Source organism: Talpa occidentalis, unplaced genomic scaffold (genome assembly GCF_014898055.3).
Source record: "Talpa occidentalis isolate TD23 unplaced genomic scaffold, MPIMG_talOcc4v2.1 talOcc4.9, whole genome shotgun sequence".
Lineage (NCBI taxonomy): Eukaryota > Metazoa > Chordata > Mammalia > Eulipotyphla > Talpidae > Talpa > Talpa occidentalis.
In genome coordinates, this window is record NW_023605305.1 from 101,102,389 (window position 1) to 101,126,654 (window position 24,266).

The 24,266-nt window shown below is 37.7% G+C and overlaps 1 protein-coding gene across 3 annotated transcripts in view; it reads right to left on the bottom strand.

Annotated features, from left to right (window-relative positions):
- EXTL2 (exostosin like glycosyltransferase 2) overlaps nt 1–24,266 on the bottom strand; it is a 140,264-nt gene that overhangs the window by 36,633 nt on the left and 79,365 nt on the right. The gene's annotated exons all lie outside the window — the stretch shown is intronic.

Genomic DNA, 24,266 nt, shown 5'->3' on the forward strand with positions numbered 1-24,266 from the left:
CAGGCTTTGTGTAAGTGCCATAGCAGATGGGCTGGAGGAGTGGGCTTCTGCTGCCCTGGGGTGTGAAGGCTTTAGAGTAAAGGAAAAACTTGCTGCAAATTGTTTTTAAAGATTTATTTATTTATGCGTACAAGAACTGCGGTACAGGCCAGAGATGTGGGGAATGAGAGGATTCACCAGAGACAGAGTGGGGAACAGAACAGGCAGACTGACTGAAATACACTGCTGAAGGGAGCAGCAGGCGAAACAGAAGAGGTCTGCTGCATAGTGTGGGTAGCTCCCTGCCTGGGGATCAAACTCGTGCTGCAGAGGCTGCGGACAGTTTCACAGGTTGTGACTTAACCCCTTGTGCCACCGGGGAGGCCCCAAAACTTGGTGCATTTTAGGGTGGCTAAGAAGATGTGGGAAGGAGGCCCTTTAGAGCAGATAGGCAACATGTACAAAGGCAAGCAAGAAGGCAGCGGCATCTCAGGTTGGGAGACTTACAGTACTTTGACTGGAGGAAGCAGAGGTTTGAGAAGGGAGATAACATTGTCTAATCCTTCTGGCTCAGATCACCATGGCCTTTTATGCCATTATAGTGTTTGGTTCCTTTGGTGCAAGAGGGCATTTATTCTTTGCCAGGAGTACACTCTCAATACAAGTTTATTGAACAAATTTGATTTGCACTGAAGATTTAAAAAAAATTTTATACAAAAAAGATAAACACATGCAATTTGCAGCAACATGGATGGCGCTGGAAGGGATCATGCTCAGCAAAATAAGCCAGAAAGAAAAAGAAAAATACCGGATGGTCTCACTCATAGCAGGAATCTAGAAAACTTAAATAAGAGACCAGGAAAATGAATAACTATAAGAAAGTGAAAATCAAAATCAACAAAAAACTATGAACCAGAGACACTTTTGGGGGGTGGGGGGCGGGGGGGAGAGGGATTGGGGTCAGAATGGGGGGGTTGCAATTGTATGAGGAATATAAAAATAAAATTTATTATAAAAAAAAAGAATAAAAAATTTATGTAAAAGTGTTATGTGCACCTGGTAGTGACTGAACTATGCTTGATCTTGAAAACAAGTCCACAGTTCTGCTCCTTCCCACCCAGATGAGGTCTCCCTCGCCAGAGGCAAGTTCTTCTCTTCTCCTCATCCTCCTCCTCCAGATGGTTCTCTCTATATTCTAGATAAGATTAGCTTTTATTTAGTGTTTAACTCGTTTTAGGTAATTCTTAACGATGCCAGAGTCAAGGATGATGATGGACTTCACCTTTCTCCTTTTTCTCACTCCTGCTCTCAGTGTTCAGTTATTTTCAATGTTAAGATTATTTTTACTTCTCTTGTTAATTGCTGGCATAACTTTAAATAACATACTTACTTCTCTAGCTCTTGTTCAGTCAAATTTGAAGGTATTTTTCTTGACTAACACTTTTTTTTAAAGATTTATTCATTTATGCATATAAGAACTGGGGTACAGGCCAGAGGTGTCGGGGGTGAGAGGATTCACCAGAGACAGAGCGGGGAGCAGAACAGGTGGATTGACTGAAATACACTGCTGAGGGGAGCAGCGAGCGAGACAGGAGAGGTCTTCTGTGCCATGTGGGCCATCTCTCTGGCCAGGGATCGAACTTGTGCTGCAGTGGCTGTGGATAGCTTCATAGTGCTGCATCTTAACCAAGGCCCCTTAACTAACACTTTATAAAATGGGTAGGTACTATCTTTACTTTCATCAATCTGTCTCTTAGCTGCTGCCCTTTTATGTTTACTTTGTGCAGGTTAAATTCACATATTGTACAAGTGAGTGTTAGTCAGTATTAGTCAATGATGAAAGGTCACCATGTGCTCTGAGAGTACCTTGATCTTGAGCCCAGACAATTCAGTGCAGGCCATACTTAGCTCTAAGATTAAAGGCAAATGTGTTCCCCTTTCTTGTATTCTGTTAATTACTTGAAATGATGTATTTTTACTTTATATTTGGAGCCTCACTTCATCATGAGCATTTTTCATTGTTTTCTTAGTTTTCTATAATTCTTGTGTCATTTTCTTTTAACATAGCTTCAATTTCTTTTTGAATTCTCAAGTTTCTTTTTTTTAAGAACTCATGAGAATTTATTTATTGATTTATTAACATCCCATGTCTTTTTATTATTATTTTTTTTTACTTTTTTACATCATTGCTCATTTTTAAACAATATTTGCTTCCCCCCACCCCCCTCATTTGCAGCAATGTGGATGGAGCTAGAAGGAATTATGCTCAGTGAAATAAGCCAGAAGGAAAAAGAAAAATATTGGATGGTTTCACTTATAGCAGGAATGCAGGGGAACCAAATAAGAAATCAGTGTAAAAAATAATAACAGTAAAAAGCAAAAATGAACAATTATAAATCAGAGACATCCCGCAGGGAAGGAGGAGGGAAAGGGATCAGAGGAAGGGAGGGAGGCGCACAGGAGACAGAGGGGATGGTGCATGGGTGCACTGGTAAAGCAATGTTGCTTTTAAACTGCTTTTGCAATGTTGCAAATATTGTTTAATTTTAATTCTATTCCAAATAGGAATCCTCCCTTCTGTCTCTGTTATTCTCTTGCACTTGTGAACAGTGGGTGTCCTCTAGGTTGGCTGCACAGCTGTCATCTTGGGACCACTCACTATTGCTTTCCTAAATTGTACCACTGTTTCCTGGTACCTGTATCAGCCTTTTTGTTTTATGTCCTTGTTTTGCTGGAGTATCTCCTTAAGAAAATTCCCCCCAAAGGTAACTTTTTCTTGTTTTTCAACTCCTTTAAATTTATTCTCTAGACTCATTCTACTCCTCTTTCTCACTCAGGCAACTATTTTAATGTTTATATATCTACTTGTATCTATCTATTTGTTTATCTGTTTCTACTTGTATTGTCTTGCAAAAAGTGTATTCTGCGATTTGCATAATTTTTCTCACACTGTATTACTACATTACTGATTACATTTATCTGTTTCCTCTCAGATCTAGATCCATGTGAGGAATGTTCCTTAACTGTTCTAAATGACATACATGCAAAGTGCATTTCCTAGGCTTATCTGGCTTCGGGTTAGATTTGGCCAGTGGGAGGCACTGGCGTGACTAGAGGAAAGAAGTGGTTAGCATATTCCCTCCACCCCGGCGGTGACTTTGACAGTGGCTGCATCTCTACTGTGCTTCCAGCATGGATGAGGTGGTCTGGCTTCTGGGTTCCAGTGATATCCCCTTAACATCTTTTCCCTTATTCCTCCAGCATATGCATTTCAGTGGGGGAAATCTTACTCCCAAGGGAGCTAAAATGGTTCTTGAGTGAGGAGAGTCTTATTTTTAATGTAGAAAGTTATACAGTGCATAAACAAACAGGAATACAGTACATCATGATGAGGGGGTGATTAGAAAAAGCATATCTAAAAAGTCAGAGAAATGATCATTAAAAAAAGATATGACCCAGCAATTCCACTCCTAGGTATTTACCCAAAGGACACAATAACATTAATTCAAAAGGGCACCTGCACCCCTATGTTTATAGCCGCACTATTTACAATAGCTAAGCTATGGAAAAAATGCAGATGCCCAAAAATAGAAGACTGGATCAAGAAGATGTGGTACATATATACAATGGAATATTACTCAGCAATCAAAAAAGATAAACTCATGCCATTTGCAGCAACATGGATGGAGCTGGAAGGGATCATGCTCAGTGAAATAAGCCAGAAAGAAAAAGAAAAATACCGGATGGTCTCACTCATAGCAAGAATTTAGAAAACCTAAATAAGGGATCAGGAAAAAGACTACGTAAAAATAAAGTAAAAATCAAAAATCAACAGGCAACTATAAACCAGAGACACACTACTGGGTTGGTGGGGAGAAGGGATTAGGGTCAAAACAAGGGGGGTGGGAATTTTATGGGGATGATAACCAATATGAAAATGCATACATTGTACAAAAATGAAAAATGATGTAAAAAATATATATATAAAATAAAAAAAAGATTGAGAAAAACTAGCAGTTGTTGATTTCTGCATTGCTTATATTCCTCTGTTTGCTCTTTTGGCTCTTCGAAAAGCTTTAAATAATTTTCTATCTTAAAGTCCCTCTAGTTAACTACCTGGCATAAATTCCTTGTTGGAAGTATCCTTACTGATATGATTTAACATTTTATCTTGTTTCTTACATTTTCCCCCAACTCAGCATCATGTTTGTTAGACCCATCTATGTTGCTTTGCCTGCATCTAACCTATTGCTTCCACTGTTGCGTGCTGGTCCATGGTGTACTGTTGCTATATTTAATACAACCTCTCCATTTTAGATACCCTGCTTGCCTCTTACTCCCCACTCAAAAATGCAATGAACACCCTCTTATTGATACCGAAAAAGGACCTGTGAGAATTACCTTGGGTTGTGGAAGCAGTGGTGGAATTACTGAGTCATGTAAATAAGCATAATGATTGCCAGATTGTTCTCCCGAATACCTGCATCACTCTATACTCTTACCAGCTTTATGATTTTTGCCAGTCTAACAGATATACAATAATATCTCCTTAATATCTTTCTTTGAATCTCTCTGTTTATTAATTAAAAAAATAAATTTTCACATATACTTTTTGGTCTTTTGGGTTTCCTCTTTTGCAAATTAACTATTCCTATTTGCCTATTTCCTCTTGAGATTGCTGTCTTTGTGTGTATGTGTGTGTGTGTGTTCTTTAAATTTAAGTGCTACTGCTTTAGACATAGATTTATGTATTTGTTGACTATCAATGGTTTCAAATGGTATCAAGTTGAATTTGAATTTAAATTGAACCTTTAATTTTTGTGTAATGAAATTATGAATTTCTTTTCAGTTTTTTCAATTTGTTTTTCAGGGTTTAAATAAGACATCCAAATTCATTTCTAGCTTCTAGATATGAAGATATTCTCCCACGTATTTGTCGTCTGAATTTATAGTTTTTCCTTTCATTTTTAAGTCTTTAATACATCTGAAGCATACCTTTTTATGGAGTTTTAGGTAGAGATCAATAATTGTTTTCTCTATAATGAGGTAATTTCCCCAGCATCATCTACTGAACACAGTAGATGTTTCCATGCTTTCTATTCTATTTAATTAGGCTATTAGTCTTATCTTGTACTAATTCAGTACAATTTTGATTATTTTAGTTTCAGAGTGGAAAATCCCTACTCTAACTCTCTTTTTGATAAGGTTGATTTACTTATTCACAGATGTTTGTTCTTCATTGTGAACATTATATATAACACAAAAAAAATCCAAGCATTTGGTTTGGAATTATATCAAAGAAAGATTTTTTTTTGAGTCTTTACATGATAATTTAATTGATAATTTGGCTGCATGCAGAACTCTAGATTGAAAATTATTTTCTGTGAGAAATTAAAAAGCATTGGTTTCCTTGTTTCTATTTGCTGTGCTGATAAAAAGGCAATCTTTTCAGGCAACTTTTTTTTTTCTCTTTGAAAGCTGTAAGTCCTTTTTGTTATAATCAGGGTTTTTACATTATATAATGATATGTCTGGGTATAGTTTTAAAAAGATTCACCTTCATAAGCACTTTATTCATACTTATAATTTGAAGACATGGCTTTCTTTAGCACTGGGAACTTTTCATGTATTATTTCTTTTGTAATTTCTTCCCTTTTAGTTTTTGTTTTGTCTTTATGGAACACTTATTAATTGGATATTAGTATCTTGATTTTTTGGTCATATTTTTCATGTCTTTGTCCTTTTGCTTCAATTTTAGGAAAGATTTTTGATGTTTGAGTCTTCTATTTTATTTCAGGAATGATCTAAAATATCCATTATCTAATTTTTAATTTTTGTAATTATTTCTTTGTCAAGGGACCCTGATTTGGTTTGTGAATGCAATTGCTTTTTCATTCTCTAAATCTACATTAATGACTCTTTTAAAAATTATCTTCTTTTCCTGACTTATTATGAATCTATTTCTCCTTCGTATTTCTGGTTCTCATGTTTCTGTACATCAATTGTTATTTCTTCATGTCTGAAAAAGAAGGACTGGACATTGGTGTAGATTTCCCCTCTAGTAGTATAGATGGTGGTGGGCTCTTCTCTGAATGGGAATCCAGTTGGGGAGTTCTGTTGGGGAAGTGTGGGGCAGGGCATGGCATGTCTATATTTACTTTATGATAAGCCTGGGGAAGCAACGCACAGCATCTGGGATCCCAAATGCCAGAATAAGAAGGACACCGAAAAATATGCTCTAAGCATTTGTCATTCCCAAATTTTCAACTTATTTAGTGGTCTATTGTCTTTTTTATAAGTAGCATTCAGTAGCTCTGGACAATTTTATTTCTGTGCATAATGTAATGTTTGACATTTATTCAATTTATTTACTTTTAAAATTATTTAATATAATTCTTATATCATTTTTCATTTTTGCACAATTTATGCATTTTCATTTTGGTTATATTCCCCATACAATTCCCACCCCCCAATCCCTCCTCTCCTCCCCCCATCACCCCCCGTAGTGTGTCTCTGGTTTATAGTTGCTTGTTGATTTTGATTTTTTGTTTATTATAATTAGCCTTTTTCCTGGTCTCTTAATTTAGGTTTTCTAAATTCCTGCTATGAGTGAGACCATCTGGTAGTTTTCTTTTTCTTTATGACATTTCGCTGAGCATGATCCCTTCCAACTCTATCCATGTTGCTGCAAATGGCATGAGTTTATCTTTTTTGATTGCTGAGTAATATTCCATTGTATATATATGCCACATCTTCTTGATCCAGTTATAGATAGATCTTCTTGATCTATTTTTGGGCATTTGGATTATTTCCATAGCTTACCTATTGTATATAGTGCTACTATAAACATAAGGGTGCAGGTGCCCTTTGGAATTAATATTTCTCTGTCCTTTGGGTAAATACCTAGAGTGGAATTGCTGGATCATATGGTAGCTCTATCTTTAGTAGTTGAGGAATCTCCATACAACTTTCCATCGTGGTTGGACCATTTTGCACTCCCAAAGTGTAGGAGAGTTCTTTTTTCTCCACATCCTCACCAACATTTGTTATTGCTAGTTTTCTTAACATGTGCCATTCTCACTAGTGTAAGATGGTATCTCATTGTAGTTTTGATTTACATTTCCTTGATTACAGTAATGTTAAACATTTTTTCATATGCCTGTTGGCTATTTGCATTTCCTTTTCAGAGAAGTTTCTTTTTAGCTCTTCTGCCCATTTTTTGACTGGATTATTTTCTTTATTTTTGTTGAGTCTCATCAGCTCTTTGTAGATTTCTGTAATCAGACCTTTATCATTAGTGTTGTGTGCAAAAATTTTCTCCCAGTCAGTGGGGTTTCTCTTTGTTTTGGTTATTGTCTCTTTTGCTGTGCAGAAGCTTTTTAATTTGATGTAGTCCCAGATGTTTATCTTTGCCTTCACTATCACTGCTTTGTGTGATGTGTCTGTAAAGATGTTTTTGCGGTACATGCCATGTAGTGTTTCGCCTATATTTCCTTCTATATATTTTATGGTTTCAGGCCTTATGTCTAGTTCTTTAATTCATTTTGAGTTGGTTTTTGTGCATGGTGTGAGGTAGTGGTCAAGCTTCATTCTTTTGCATGTAGTGACCCAGTTTTCCCATCACCATTTATTGAACAAACTTTCTTTGCTCCATTGCATATTCTTTGCTCCTTTGTCAAAGATTAGTTGACTGTAAATCTGTGGGTTTATTTCTTGATTTTCTATTTGGTTCCATTGGTCCATGTGTCTGTTCTTGTTCCAATACCACGCAGTTTTGATTATTATGGCTTTGCAGTATAGTTTGAAATCTGGGCATGTGATGACTCCATTCCCTTCTTTTTTCTCAGGAGAGCTTTGGCTATTCAGGGTTTTTGGTGGCTCAATATGAATTTCATCAATATTCTATTTCTTTGAAGAATGTCATTGAAATTTTTATTGGAATAGCATTGAATATGTAAATTGCTTTTGGTAGGATGGCCATTTGGATAATGTTAATTCTTCTAATCCATGAGCAGGGAATGTCTTTCTATTTCTTTATGTTTTCTTCTATTTCTTTTAACAGTGTTTTATAGTTTTCTTTGTATAGGTCCTTTACCTCTTTTGTTAGGTTTATTCCTAAGTATTTGATTTTTTTTTGTTTCAATAATAAAAGGGATGATTTCCTTGATTTCTTCTTATTTAGATTTATTGTTTGTGTATAGGAAGGTTACTGATTTTTGATTTTGTATCCTGCCACTTTACTAAGCTTATTGATTAGTTTAATTAGTTTTTCTGTGGAATTTTTGGGTTCTCTATATTATCATATCACCTGCGAATAGTGATAGTTTGACTTCTTCCTTGCCTATTTGGATTCCTTGTATGTCTTTCTCTTGTCTTATTGCTCTGGCTAGTATTATATTGAAAAGCAGTGGTGAGAGTGGACATCCTTGTCTTGTTCCAGATCTTAATGGAAATGCTTTCAGCTTTTCACCATTGAGAATGATACTGGCTATGGGCTTGTCATATATGGCCTTTATGATGTTGAGGTATGTTCCTTGTATCCCAAGAATTTCAAGGGCCTTTATCATAAATGGGTGTTGTACTTTGTGGAAAGCTTTCTCAGCATCTATTGATATTATCATATGGTTTTGTATTTCTTTTTATTGATGTGTTGGATTACATTAATTGATTTTCGGATGTTGAACCATCCTTGTGTCCCTGGAATAAATCCTACTTGGTCGTCGTTAATTATCTTATGGATACATTGTTGGATTCTGATAGCTAAAATTTTATTGAGGATTTTTGCATCAGTGTTCATTGGAGAGATTGGCTTGTAGTTTTCTTTTTTTGTGTTGTCCTTGTTTGGTTTTGGTATTAGTTGGCTTCATAGAATGTGTTTGGTATTATCCCTTTCTTTTCAATTTTTTGAAAGAGTTTGTGAAGGGTAGGCACTAACTTATTTCTGGATGTTTGGTAGAATTCATTTGTAAATCCATCTGGTCCTGTGCTTTTGTTTTTGGGGAGGTTTTTGATTACCATTTCAATTTCACTCATGTAACTGGTCTGTTTAGGTGTTCTATTTCTTCTTTAACTGGCTTTGGGTGATTGTAGAGTTGTAGAAATTTGTCCTTCTCTTCTAGATTGTTGACTTGTTTGCATATAACTGTTCATAGTAGTTTCTGATTATTCTTTTGATTTCTGCTGTGTCTGTTGTGATTTCTCCTCTTTCATTTATGATCCTGTTTATTTGTGCTTTCTCCCTTTTTTCCTTTGTGAGCCTGGCTAGGGGTTTGTCTATTTTATTGATTTTTTCAAAGAACCAGCTCTTGGTTTCATTGATCTTTTGGATTGCTTTCTTAGTTTCGATTTCATTTATTTCTGCTTTGATTTTTATTATTTCTTTTCTTCTGCTGGTTTTAGGGTTTTTTGTTGTTATTTTTCTGGTTCTTTGAGCTGCAAGATTAGGTTGTTTCTTTGAGTTCTTTCTTGTTTCTTGATGTGAGCCTGTATTGCTACATATTTTCCTCTTATTACTGCTTTTGCTGCATCCCATGCATTTAGGAAATTGGTGTCCTCCTTGTCATTCAACTGAAAGTATTTTTTAATTTCTTCTTTGATCTCCTCATTAGTTCAGTGGTCTTTCAGTAGTGTGGGTTTCAAGCTCCACGAGGTAGGAGAGTTCCTTGCCTTCTCTTTATGGTTTATTTCTAGTTTGATGCCTTCATGGTCAGAGAAGATGGTTGGTATGATTTCAATCTTGGTGTATCTGTTGATGTTTGTCTTGTGTCCCAGTGTGTGATCGATCCTGGAGAATGATCAGTATACGCTTGAGAAAAATGTGTACTCAGATTTTTTTGGGTTTAGTGTTCTATAGAGGTCTATTAAGCCCATGAGCTCTAGATCCTTATTTAGAGCTTTAGTGTCCTTACTTATTTTTTGACTTGTTGATCTATCCATTGTTGATAGTGGCGTGTTGAAGTCTCCTATTACGTATGTGTTTTCTCTGATGCCTGTTTTTAGAGATGATAATAGTTATCTGATCTATTTTGGTGTTCCTTCATTTGGTGAGTATATGTTAATCAATGAGTGTTATTTCTTCTTGAAGTATCGTCCCCTTGATCATAATACAGTGACCGTCTGGGTCTCTCTTTACCTTTTTGAGTTTGAAATTTGTTTTATCTGATGTAAGTATAGCTGTTCCTGCCTTCTTTTTTGGTCCATTTGCTTGTAGGATAGTTTTCCATCCTTTACTTTCAGTCTATTTTTATTTTTTGTAGTTAAGTGAGTTTCCTGGAGAGAGCAAAAGGTTGGGTTTCGTTTCTTAATCCAGCCTGCAACTCTGTGTCTTTTTATTGAAGAGTTTAGTCCCTTTACATTTAGAGTTTCTATTGATATGTTAGCATCTGTATTTGCTATTTTGTTTGTCTTTTCTCTGGTTTTATTTATTTATTTTTTAATGAGGGATGAATAAGAACGCAACAAGACATATATATATACATATATATATACACATATATATACATATAGATATATATATATATCTTGTTGCGTTCTTATTCATCCCTCTGTTGGTTCTGGCTTTAGGACTCCTTGTAGTATTTTTTGGAGTGGGGTTTAGTCGTAATTCCGGAATTTCTGTTTGTCTGGTAAGGTCCTTGTTCTTTTTCATAAAGGAAGGAAAGCTTTGTGTGATAGAGGATTCTTCATTGGCATTTGATGTCTTGGAGTCTGTTGACTATGTCCCTCCACTCCCTCCTAGCCCATAGTGTTTCTTCCGAGAAGTCTGATGTCAACCTGATTGGTTTTCCTTTGTATATTATCTGTTTTTTCCCTCCTGTCAGCTTCATTATTTTTTCCTTGTCTTGGATTCTTGGGAGCAGCCCTTTCCCAGCTCACCGCCGTCTAAGTGAGTTCCTCTGGACTCAATAGGTCCCTGATCTAAAATGGCAAGTTGGGAGGGCACTTCCCTGTGCCCGTGGTCTGCCCCAGTGGTGACTGGACCCCTCTCTGGGCTCTGACTGGTGGCCAGACGGGCCTGGCTTATGGGGGCTTTTCAGCTCACATCTGGCTGTGGGGGCAGCCCTTTCCCAGCTCCAGGCAGTCTAGGTGGGTTCCTCTGGACTCAATAGGTCTCTGATCTAAAATGGATCGGTCTATTCTCTTTTAATCTGGGAGTATAATCTTTCTGCTTATATTCTACTTCATCCAGGTAAATGGTTTTGTATTTGATGGATAAAATTTGTCTTGTGATGATTTGTGATGAAATGGTTTTAGAAGCTCCCCTATCAAGACTGTCTTTTCACCTTCATAGAAAATGAATGGTATCCTTAATATTAACTTAATTAAGTTAGAGGAAGTTTGCTTGTTAAGGAACTATTTACAAAACTATGGTTACAAGGAAGCCACAGAGAGGGTGCAATAACTCAATGTCTTGGTAATAACTGAGTTGTTACCATGCTGGGCCCTAAAGGGACCAAGGGAGGAATTTTTTTTAGAGACTGGAACTTCTTGATGGAGCAGTGATTTTGGTGGGTAGATACAATCACCTGCCAGCAACCTTGTAGGTCAGGAATAGCCTCCCTTCCTTCCCTTACAAATACTCCACACTAGCTCAACCCTGGTGAAAGCCAGAGGGCAGGAGAATGATATAGTCCAGATGATCTTTTAGGCAGAGACCAGTGTGAAGAAGGGCAGAGAAGGGATCTGGCAGGGCAAATGGAAAACATTCAGTACATGATATCTCATTGTTTGAGGTTTACCTGTGTCGTACAGACATTTTGAGAAGACTAGATACTTGAAGCTGCTTTTTCTTTGGAGATATCTCTGTACTAGAGATGATGAATCAAGGGGCTTTATAGCTTTGGCTAAATCTGTTTATTAATATGCCTTAGAGGTCATTGGTAGTGAAAGTATCAGAGGGTGAAACTAATTGAACTTCAGGGCACAAGTTCTGAAGCGGAACAAATCTAGTTACTGAATCTGGTGAAATGTGACAGAAGGTGGAGTGGGATCTTTCTAGACACTAAAATACAATTCACAAGTGACTTTCTCTATTCCAATAACTCATCAGTAAAAACAACACTTTAGAATCCCATAATGAGATATGAGCATTTGGGACATTTTAGCATTTAAAGTTTCTAGAGGTTTGAACAGGCTGTGCTTTGGGTTCTCTTGCTTAGCAAACAGAACGTCAGTAGATCTCCTTTATCTCAGCATGACATTTTACCTGATGTTTATCAGTACAATGTTTAAAATGTTCTCATCCACTGTCCACTTTGCTCTTCTGAGGGTTGATGGCAAGTTCTCAGATCAGTGGGAAGTAGGATATTTCACATACCTTAATCCTTCTAATCCTTGACCCTGGGAATAGTGTGTCACTGCAGAACTGAAGATGGAATCTTTTTGTACTGTGTCTTCCTGTGTTTTTTAATTTAAACTATATATACATGTATATATATTTATATGTATTATAATATATATATTTTTTGTACTCTGAAATGATGGCGTGTGTAAAACTGAAGTCTGAATGTGCATTTCTGCCAGGTTTCCTTTTGTCTATACACCATCTAAAGGGTGTTGCTTGGCAGCACACAATAAATAACTGCTACTTTTGGCCCTTTCAATACCTTAGACTTATGAGTTATTATTATTATTATTTTTGGATTTATGACCTCTACATTGATGTGGAGCAAATAGATGCTGTTCTGGCCACTCTATTACAAAACCCCTTGCCTTACAATGTCCATGGCCATTTTCCTGTTGACTCATACTGTCCATTTTTAAATTTGAGGAAGGCAAGTAGTGGTTGGAAAATGAAGCTCCTCCCTAATTTCTTCCAGGCCATCAGGAGTACTCCACTGACAAGCCTTAGAAAATTATTCTTACCTAGAAAACTCTTCTTTATGTGAAATTGGAAAAATAACCTATTTTGATTCTTCAAATATTCTTTGAATCTGAGATATTTTTTCCTTTTTGATTTCTCATTTTGTGTGTTGTGTTTCTTTTACTCTTCAGTTTATTAGAATTTCTACAGACGTCTACTTTTATTGTTATTAGTGGTTTTAGCTCAATTTTTTTTTCTTTTCTAATTTATTCATTCTCCTTACCAATACGAATTCCATTGTGTCCTACTTTTTTAAGGTTTATATTGTAATTTTTATGTTGGGTGACTAATTTTCACATTTACCTCTTCTTTCATATTCAAAGAATTATTTAAAGCTATTATTTTTCCTCTGAGTTCTGGCTTAGCTGTTTCCCTTTAGGGTCTCATGTTTTCCCTTTAGGGCTATATTTTCGTTATAGTTGTTTTCTAGATAGTCTTGAGTTTCTACTTGGAATTCCTCTTGCATCTTTGAGAATGTGTTAAGAGATTGGGAAAGGCTATGTCAGGAAATCTCCTTAAATAATAGGATTGTAAGTAATCAAATTAAGTTCTGAGTGATTAAAATCAATTAAAATATATGAGAATTGAAATGATTTTTCCTAATTAGTAGCAAACTATCTTTATACATTAACTTAGAGCCAGCTAAGGCTGGAAGAATTTGTTGGGACAACTAAAAGTAGAGATAGAAGTCAAATTTAGAGAAAACTAAAAGGAAAAAACTAAAAGGAAAAACCTCAGTATCTGAGGCACATTCACAAAGAACACTAGCCCATGTCTTTGAGCCACTACTGACTCCTTAATGTCTGAACCACAGAGACTATATCCTGAGCTGGATTGTAATTGCTCATACATGAGACTGTAAATTCTTTGAGTCCAGAGATTATGTCCATTGCATTAATAATCCCTGCTGTTCACCTTACTCAATTGGACTGTGGCTGACTATGGTTGATGAAATCAAAATTTCACAGATGCTAAACAATTAATATGTCATAAAATGTTTTGAAAAAATAAATAAAGCTTCTAGAAGGCCTCTTTCTAATCTAAGTTTGATTAGTTGCCATGAAAATCTGTTTCTGATCAATCACCAGTTTTAACTGTTTGCAAAAGATTGCTTTCTGTTCTATATGCTGATACAGGTTTTCCTCAAGTTGTACAGTATTCTGAAAGTGATTCTTTTAAAATTTTCAAAGTGTCCTTTACAGTAAAATCATATGTCTTTTGTACTTGTATGTTCCTTTGTTTGGTTTTCTCATGCCTCAGCAAAATGCTATGTAACTGTCTGACCTTTTCACAAATTATGGCAGGGATTAATGGTGTGCTTTTCTGGCTTGGTCTTCTCTCTGGATATGGAGTTCAGTACTGCACTCAGAGCTTCTTCCTGGACCTGCCGGCCTGGGCTACAGGAGTAGGATCAGTCCTTGCTCTGGGAGTTTATAATGAAGCAAGTAAAGAACAAATGTACCAAGAGCACATAAACAAATGATTGCTGCATATTCATTTATATGAGGCTCTATCATGATGTTTGTTTTTTTTTAAAGATTTATTTATACAAGCACTGGGTACAGTCAGAAGCACAGGAGGGTGAGAGGATTCACCAGAGCAGGGAGCAAAACAGACAGACTGATGAAATACACTGCTGAGGGGAGCAGTGGGCAGCAGGAGAGGTCTGCACACCATGTGGGACCCTCACATGGTGGCTGGGGATGGAACTGGAGCTGCAGAGGCCGCGGGCAGCTTTGTAGCCCAGCGCTCAACCGCTGCGCCACTGGGGAGGCCCCTATCATGATGTTTTAAATCCATTGCTGGGGAAATAATGTTTGGTGATTTTTGAATCTCTTCTCAATAAATAATAACAATAACAGTACAGCCACCACCACCACAATATAGTAATTACAAAATGATAGCAGAATAGCTGTCATTTATAAAATCATTTATTGAATGCTTTCCATGGATTGACTCACTAAAATTTTACAAACTATATATAATGTGGTAACTCTTAGTTTTCCCTTTGTGTGGATGAGGAAACAAATGCATAGAGCTTAAATTTCCAAGGTCCCTGAACTGGTGAGTGGCAACCTGGAATTCAAACCACAAGGACTTCATATTTAGAGCCCTCACATATTGCTATTTTGAAACAAAGGCCTATTCAGTGACTTAGACATTACTAACGATAACAACCATTAGTAAAATCAAAGAATTTAAAAAAAAATATATAGGCTCTCTAGTCAAATATCTTCAGTTTTCACATGACCAATTGGGGGTCAAGTGAGATGGAAGAGCAGAATCACAGAGGTAGAAATAGATAGAAGCAGGAGTTAGATTCAGGTTGGCTGCCTCCTGGGGTATTTGTCTTTTCAAAGACATTATGCTCTATCTCTTTGGTTTTTATCATGTACAACCTTGTATAAAAAGTGGGAGAATTTACTATTGCTCATTTTGGTTTGAAATTGCACAAAAAGGATCTGAGACATAATATTTGTTGAATGTCCAGTGTGTGCACTGGCTCTGGAATAATTCTGAGTTGCCGCTGTTAGTATCATCTCTATATAACCGAGGAAGTCGCGATTCAGAGAGATTAAAACCTTCCCTCGATTCTAGAGTAATAAATATTTTAACCCTGTTTCAAATTCTGAGTCATCTGGCTTTACACTCACTAAGCCATGCTTTGGTTAAGAACTTCAGAAAAAGTGCAGAGACTTCAGTAACAATGTATTTATGGCTCTAGTTATTTGTTATTCTTATTTTTCCCCTATTGCATAGATACCTGTGGCTTCTCTTGCCCAGAGTCTCTCCTGTTCTGTACAGAGAAATCTCTTGCTCGTCTTTGTTTGGTGGTATATCAGAGATTCCAAATGCACAGGATCTCATACCTGACACTTGGAAAGTAAATCCAGCACATTAATTAGTTTAATAAAAGTGAAGTAGAGGGCCCGTGAAGTGTATGTAAACATTGGGTGAGAAATATTGATCTTTTTGTTTGCTGTTATAGTTACTCTTCTAGTGCCATTGAAATTCCTGGTTGTGGATAATAGTGTTTGTCTTTAATCTTTATTAATACAGTTGCTTTGGCTCTTGATAAAATTACACCAGAAATCTGATGCAAAGAAGCACAAGGACCTTCGTTTTTACTCTAAAGGTTGTGGTGACAATAGTGTGTTTGAGTAGGGTGTGCTAATTGGTGAGGCAAAGGGTGATAGCTTAGACCTAAGTCAGTTATTAACTGTTTCCCTCATTTGTCTGTATCCATAGGGTCAGGGGTAGTCAAGCAAGTAGAGGGGCCTAGTCTCTTTTCTACCTTTGCTTGTAAAGCTGGTTTCAGAAAGTGGGTAAGGAGCATGGTCTAATGTGTTTTCCACTGCTGAGAAGCTCTTTAATTTGCATTTGCTTCTTGGGTGAGGCAATCAGAGATCCCTCCCTAACTGCAAGACCTGAATTCTGAATTGTCTGCACTTTGTCTTGCTGGGATTGTGTGGTCTTATTCTTCTATGCCACTGTAAGGACATTGATATGGAAGAACCCAAGCTGTTCTTCACAAGGTAGCACTGTAATAGAACTGCTTCCCTCCACCATGGTAACCCAAATGAATGTAATTTTTCCCTAATGGGCCACATGACTGTCTACTTGCCAGATGTTTTTTTATTTCTCAACAACTGTGTCATGCCCACTTAATCAAGTAATCCATGGACCCACTTACTCCTGGATGAAAGAAGGTCATATGTCTATCTTGTAAAACAAAAGAGTATTATTGCCAGACTGAGGCCCAATGGTAGCATGTTTCAGATGCTTTTGGCTACTTGAGTGGCCTTGAGTTGACTAATCTCATGGCAGAGGTGGGAACTATAGAGCCAGTTTTAAACAAAATAAAACAAAGCAAACAACCACAGACAGACAAAGACAAAAGTTAATCCACTCTTTGTTGAAAGGCATCACTTCAGCATTTGTTTAGAAAGGCAATGACTGCTGTCCACCTTTTGGAAGTCTCTATGAAGTGTTCAAATAGGACATGGCAGAATATTGGAAAAGTAATTAGATTTTCCTCAGTTCATTGCCTAATTAATGGGCAGGTTAAAGTCCAAAATAATGAACTAAAATCTAATAACCATTATTAAGACTTTTAGGCTTTTTGCTCTGTGCCACCAGAGCACCTGGCACCACAAGGGATGGATGAAGATGCACAGGTGCTGAGGCTGAGGGGGGTAAGACTTAGCATAGAATTTGACAAGGTCTGATTTGAAATAGGCAGGTTGAGAATATCTCTGTGGGAAGCCAGAAAATAAGTACAAGTCCTTTGTAGAAAAAAATATAATAGATAGATGTCCATTTGCTCAATTTTCAGGTTATTTAAATTATCCTGATAGACCAAATGAACCGTTACTATTCCTCTGCTAATGAAATTTTGTGGGAGATGGACGAGGCCAGAGTAGACAGAAAGGAAAGTTTTATATTTCAAATGTGGGCAGGGAATTGTATTACTCAAGTGACTGATTTTCTTTCTTGATAGGGTTCTGTCTCTGAAGATTTAGGGAAGATGAGTGATTGTCTCACACCTGTTCACAAATTGTCCACACCATCATCACATGCTCCTCTTCTCCTTCCCAGCACCCATATCCCGATAACCATTCCTACTCCTTCTTGAAATTCCTGCTCATGGTCTCCACGATGTCTTCATAGGAGGCAGCACCTTCCAGCACCATCAGAGGAGTGAGAACATGGGACCACACCTTCTTAATTCTCCTACCTCTTGTTTTCACTGTATCATCTCACAGAGTTGTGCCAATATATTATTAACTAAAAGGAATATTAGGATGGAAAGAATGTTTGAACTATGCTCTAAATGTGACAATGCCCATGTTCTATGGGGAACCCATTTGAAGATCTAAACTTTAAGTGGGAATTTGATTAGATATGCTAGTTATTAATTTTGCACTCCACTTGTAAGTTAGCCTTTTCAGCAAGAGTAAGTTCTTTAATCTCTACCATTTGACTCTATGCATCTTCACAGAGGTAGATCTTACTCCCTACACCCAGTTTTTAAATAAGTTGCTCAGTCTGGATTGACATCCCCTCAATAATCCTGTTAAGCTCCCACACCCAGTTCCATATCCATGGGAGAACTACATCTGTGTAGATAATCTACAGTGGGCCTGAGCAGAGAGTTTGATCACCTATGAGGTTATTACACATACATACTTCCTTATTTTCCTGAAAATTCACCCCGTAGCAACACACACACACACACACACACACACACACACACACACACTTTACCTAAAGACAGTGTAGTTGAAACTCAGCATGAAACACTTTCCCACCCACCCCACTTGTTTTCATGACCCCTCACTTACACATCCTGTAATAATACTTTAAATTACCTACTGCTTGTTCTCCCCTCATCCTCAGATGTGTTTCTCTGGGCCTGATAGAAATAGATGAAGAGTTACCCCTGTTCCATATATAATCTGTGGGTGCTCACCTGGTCCATAGAGTATAGGGACCTTGTGGGAGGTTCTACCTATAAGAGCTTGTTAAATGCTCAGTCCCAGGGCACCTTCCAGTCTTCCAGGGGTGTTGAAGGCATGTATGTATGTCAAGGTTCATTCTTCTAGTTCCTTGAGTAAATGTTGACATCATTTCTTAAAGCACATGACATAAAGCATATCACATTTTAACCTCTGTCAGCAGTCTTTCCATTTAAAACACATTTTATCAGATCAGTGGCACATCTGTTATTTTACTTGATTTGTTAAACCCCGTTCTTGTTATGGCTGACTTGCCCCCCACCCCAACTTTTTAGGTCTGATGCAATGCCACCCCTCAGAGAGCTCTTGTCTGACTACACAACCTGCATGTACCTTCCACCATAATGTGTTTACTTCTTTCATTGTTCTTGTGTTTACCTATTCACCTGTGTATTACTTGTTTTTTCTTTCTAGAATGTTAAGATCCTTGAGGGCAGGGTAATATCACACTTGCCTATTGTTGAATACCCAACACAAGGCACAGAGAAGGTATCCCATAAAAGCCTGCTAGTTTGAGGGGAAAGTAACCTGGAGACAACGAATGTGTCTCCGGGGTCAGGTTGCCTGCCTGAATCTAGCTCCTCCTTGCTAACAAGTTGCGTCCCTTCAGAAACAGAAAATCCTGTTTCTGAGGCATTTTTCCTCTTTATGAAACAGGCATAGTAATAGTACCAACATCATAGGGTCGCTGCAAGCATTAAATGAAAGAATTATAAAAAGTGGAACTTTCTTAAATACTGTTTGAGTTAGGTAGTATTTTTCTTTCTTTCTTTCTTTCTTCTTTCTTTCTTTCTTTCTTTCTTTCTTTCTTTCTTTCTTTCTTTCTTTCTTTCTTTCTTTCTTTCTTTCTTTCTTTCTTTCTTTCTTTCTTTCTTTCTTTCTTTCTTTTTTTTTTTTTAAAGATTTATTTATTTATTTATACAAGCACTGGGTACAGTCAGAAGCGCAGGAGGGTGAGATAATTCACCAGAGCCAGAGTGGAGAGCAGAACAGGCAGACTGACGAAGTACACTGCTGAGGGGAGCAGCGGGCAGCAGGAGAGGTCTGCGCGCCATGTGAGACCCTCACCGGTGGCCGGGGATCGAACCGGTGCTGCAGAGGCTGAGGGCAGCTTCGCAGCCCAGCACTCAACCGCTGCGCCACCGGGGAGGCCGTAGGTAGTATTTTTCAATGATTTTATTTACATTGCTAAGAAATGTTTTGACTGCCCTGGTGTTAGGTCTCTGCTAGCATAACCGCTACGCTGAACGGGTGGGGCTCAGGAGATGTGGTAAGCACGAACCTCTACTTTTTTTTACTACTGTCCCTTTAACATTTTAAGAAGGATGTTGTTCTCCTATCACATGATATAATCTCTGACAGACTATGCAGCTCTTCTAATCTCAGTTTCATAACTAGACTGATCAGTCCTTTGTAAAACCCCACTTTGATTTCAAATTGGACAGTCCCCTTACTCCGCAGCTTCTAGTGGGCAAAGTGCTGCCTTAGCAGGAACTGCTTTCACCTTCTTCTTAAACTCTCACCCTTCTTTTCCCAGGATGCTAATCACAGCTTCTGACCTGTCACTCTTAGAACACAAAGTGTAGGTGGTAGGAGCAAGAACAGAATGTCCTTACCTGATGTACTGTCATAAGATGGCTTTGTATTTTCTGAACTCAGCAAGTTTTTGAAGCTGAGTGCCTTGCACTGGCTTCCATGGTCCTTCAGCATCTCTGTCTAATGGGGGTCCCCAAAACCTTGACAAGCACATTTTCTTCTTGTAGACAACATCTCCTTTTGCCCCTTGTGTTCTAGGTGCCCACTATAGACAAACCTCTCCACTGTCACCTCTACCCTCCAGGAGTCCCACTTGAAATGGCTTCAGGCTGTATCTCTCCACTGGGGAGATTCTTTAGCTTGCTGGCGTGGGGGTGCAGTTACTTCCCAAACATAGCTGTGTCTTTCAACTTAGCACCACCGCAGTCTGATAAGCACAGCTTCTCATTTCTAGATTATTCAGATATAGATCAGGACTGGCCTCCTTGGCCCTTCAGCACACATTATCAGGTGCTCATCTTTCAGTCCAGTTTGAGCTGCTCTTACTAGGTTTGAGCTAAGCCGCCATGCAGCCCCACTTCCACCCTTGGGGGCAGAAAACATGGGATCAACTGTGGGTTTTTTTCAAAGAATATCTTCTCATAAGTCTTCTTTTCATTTCCGCTTTCTTAATGCATTCATATTTCTCTGAGTGTTTTAGAATCCTCTGACTGGTACTTAACATCCATTTGAGCTGAATTTTTCCCCCTCCCCTTTCATGTTGAAACTCCAGTCTCCTTTGTGGCTATATTTGGAGACAGCTCCTGTAAGGAGAAAATTAAGGTTAAGTAAGGTCATAAAGATGGGGACCTAATTCAAGAGGAGCGGTATCTTTTTTTTTTAAAAAAAGATTTATTTATTTATACAAGAACTGGGGTACAATCAGAGGCACCAGAGGGTGAGAGAATTCACCAGAGACAGAGGGAAGAGCAGAATACGCAGACAAACCAAAGACATTGCTGAGGGGAGCAGTGGGTGAGACAGGAGAGGTCTGCCACGCCATGTGGGTTTCTAGTCCCTGGCTGGCTGGGAGGAATCGAACCTGCACTGCAGAGGCTGTGGACAGTTTCAAAGCATGACACTCAATCCTCTGCATCACCGGGGAGACCCAAGGAGTGGTGTTTTTCTAAGAGGGAGAGTACCAGTGTTCTTTACCTTTTTCTGCATGAGCACAGGGGAAAGATGGTAAAGACACAGTGAGCAATCGCTTACAAACCAGAAAGAATGTTCTCACCAGAACCAATGACACCTTAATCTTGAACTTTTAGCCTCAAGAATTGTGAGAAAATAAATTTACTTTGTGAAAATAAATTTACCCGATGTGGTATTTTTTTATGGAAGCCTGGCAGATGAATCCAGCACAGCTTGAAGTTTCTAGATTTTTCCATTTTTATCAAATAGCCTTAGCCAAAACAGTCAGTTACACCAGGAGATGGGCATACAAAGTAAGCCATATTCTATGCCTTTGGGAAGCATATGGCTTAGCGGAATTTCCAATTCATAGACCTAATTTCTGTTTTGCTCTCATCAGTCTTTGTGGTCTCCTCTGTCTTCTACATCTCTGATTACTTACTCCATTTTCTTCATCTTATTTTTCCTTTTTCCTTCATCTCCATGTTACTCTTCCTTCATTCTTCTTTTAAATTTTTCTCTTTTAATTTTCCACCCTTTCCCTTCTCCCTGCGTCTTCTCTCTCTTCCCTTTTCTCCTTTTAGACATGTCCAGTTTATGTTTTTACCATGCTCAAATATCTCTCTCTTAATTTTATTACTTTTGTCTTTTTTTATTCCTCCTCAGTTTCTAAACAAATGGGTTATTCTGTTCCTATTATTTTATTTTCTATACTAATTATCTCAATATTCCAATCTGAGTTTTATCTTCAACATTCTTTGAAAACTGCTTTCTTTTCTATAAATATTCAAAGGTATTTAATTATTTGATACCACAAATACTTTATCTACTTCCCTTGTATTCTCTTTGGTAGTTCTTGATGAATGATGAATTTGGTTTTGGGGCTACTCCTTCTCAAGGGTACTTGTCTATTTGTGTATTCAAATTAAACACTGCAACAAAGACTCAGCAAATATTTAGAATAATTAAATGAATGGATACAATGCTCATACTTGCACTATCTGTGTCATTCATTCATTTGTTAATTCTTCTCACACATTTTATTGGTTCTTACTATATGTAGACCACTGTTTTGTGTAGTGCAGATCCAAAATAGTCATGATCCTTACCTGTGGAGTATATATTAAGAAGGGGGGATATTAAAAATACTGATTTCTTATCCTGAATATTATGAAGGAATGAAAGTAGAAACTCATTATAGAGAATGACAAAAGGGGGTGATTTTAAGTTGCTGGTCCAAGGGATTATCTGAAATTGTTCAATTTAACCCAAGATCCTATGTGATCAGAAGAAGCCAGCCAGGGGGAGATTCAGAGGAAAAACTTCCCAGGTTTGGAATGAGAGAAAGCTCAGTGTGTTCAAGAAATATAAAGAAAGGCAGTATGCCTGGATTTTAATGAGTGAGAGAGTTACTCATTCAAGTCAGGTGGCAAATCACATGTCTTTAATGGAAAGGTAAGAAATTTGGATATTGCTCTAAGAATGATAGAGAACCATTGGAAGATTTTAAGCAGGGGAAATACATGATTTGATTAATATTTGAAAAGATTTCATTGGTAGAAAGAGTGAAAACTTCAAAACCTATTGCATAAGGCCAGGTGAAATATAAACGTGTCTTGGGCTAGAGTAGAGGGAATGGTGATGGAGATAACCGGATTTAGTTGAGATATTGTGTGGAGCTAGAGTTGACAGACTTGATTTGATATAAGAGATGATGAAAGAGGCTAAGAATGAATTGTAGGTCTGGGTTTAGCAACTGCATACATGATAATGTCATTATTGAAGTGAGGAGGTCTGGAGGAGAGACAGAATTGGGAAAGAAAATAAAGAGCTGCATTGGAATATATTAATTTTGTGAGCTCTACTTGGCCTTGATGTGGAACTGTCACTTAAGCATTTGAGTAGTCAACTAAAGTTTAAGGCAGATAGTTGTACTAGAAGGCTCCATTGGGAGTCATCAGTATATGGATGGTATTTGAAATCATGGCAGTGGATGAGACTCCCTAGGGAGTGAGGGAAGAAAGAAGGAGTCTTCGGATCCACCATAGAACATGCCAAGGTTTAGATGGAGACAGAGGATGATGAGTTGGCATAGGAGTCCAAGAAAGACTCATTTAGGTTTAGTAGGAAAACCAATATACTATCATGTCAGACATGAGTTGAGAAGAGCGTTTTATAAGAGGTGGTGGTTGCGAAGTTAAGGTGGATGAGGTCAGAAAAATGTTCATTTAATTTGGTAGTCTGGAGTTCACTGGTGACCTTGAAAAGAGAAGTTACCATACAGTGGTGTGAACAGAAGTCTGATGAGGGTGAGCTGAAGAGTGACTGGAGGGGAGGAAGGGAAGATGATGACTATTCGTAGCTTTTTAGATGTTTCACCGTGAAATGGGTGCATTGGCTGGGCAGAATCATGGAATAGGTGGAGTATGTTTTGTTATTCATTATGGAAGATTTGCATTCTTCTTGGTAAAATTTGTTTCTTGGTGCAAGAGAGAAATTGGTGGTAAGAAAATGTTTTTGAGATAGCTCCTGATTTATTTATTTACTTTTTCATCCAGATATTTTTTATCTTGTATAAGTAGCTACCTTGTATAAAGTAAATAGCCACAAAGATAACTATGACATATACCTCTTGTTTTTCTTGAAATCTTTAAGTTATTTTATACCTCTCATAAAAAACTGCAAGACTTTTCAGGAAAATATTTTCCTGCAATCTCAGATACTGCTCATGATCATCTCTGGGATTATGGAATTTTAAGTAGAAAGATGTGACTGTATCTTTGGGACTGAACTTAAGTTTGAAACTGGAAGGATATTTCGACAGTTGAATGCTGCTGGTTTCTGGCCATCACATCCTGTTAGTCTAATAGCTGCTGGGTCCAACAACTCTGGCCTTCAAAAGGGAAGACTTTGTAAGGTTGATGAAATAGATGTAGGAATGTGCAAAGAATGGAGTTCAACAGTGCAATTTTCACAGCATCTATGATTTAAGTAATAGAAGTGGCTTAAATGTTTGTTTTTAAAAGAGGAATTTACTTTTTTAGACTTTAGTTTTAGAGGAAGTATTTTAGTACTTTAGTCACTGTAGTCTTCCACCACCATAGCACCCACAATCCATTACCATCGTCCCTTGTGCTATTCCTTCCTTTATTTTGACCCCCTTGCTGTATGCCTCAGATCTATGGTCAACTTGCAAGTTTT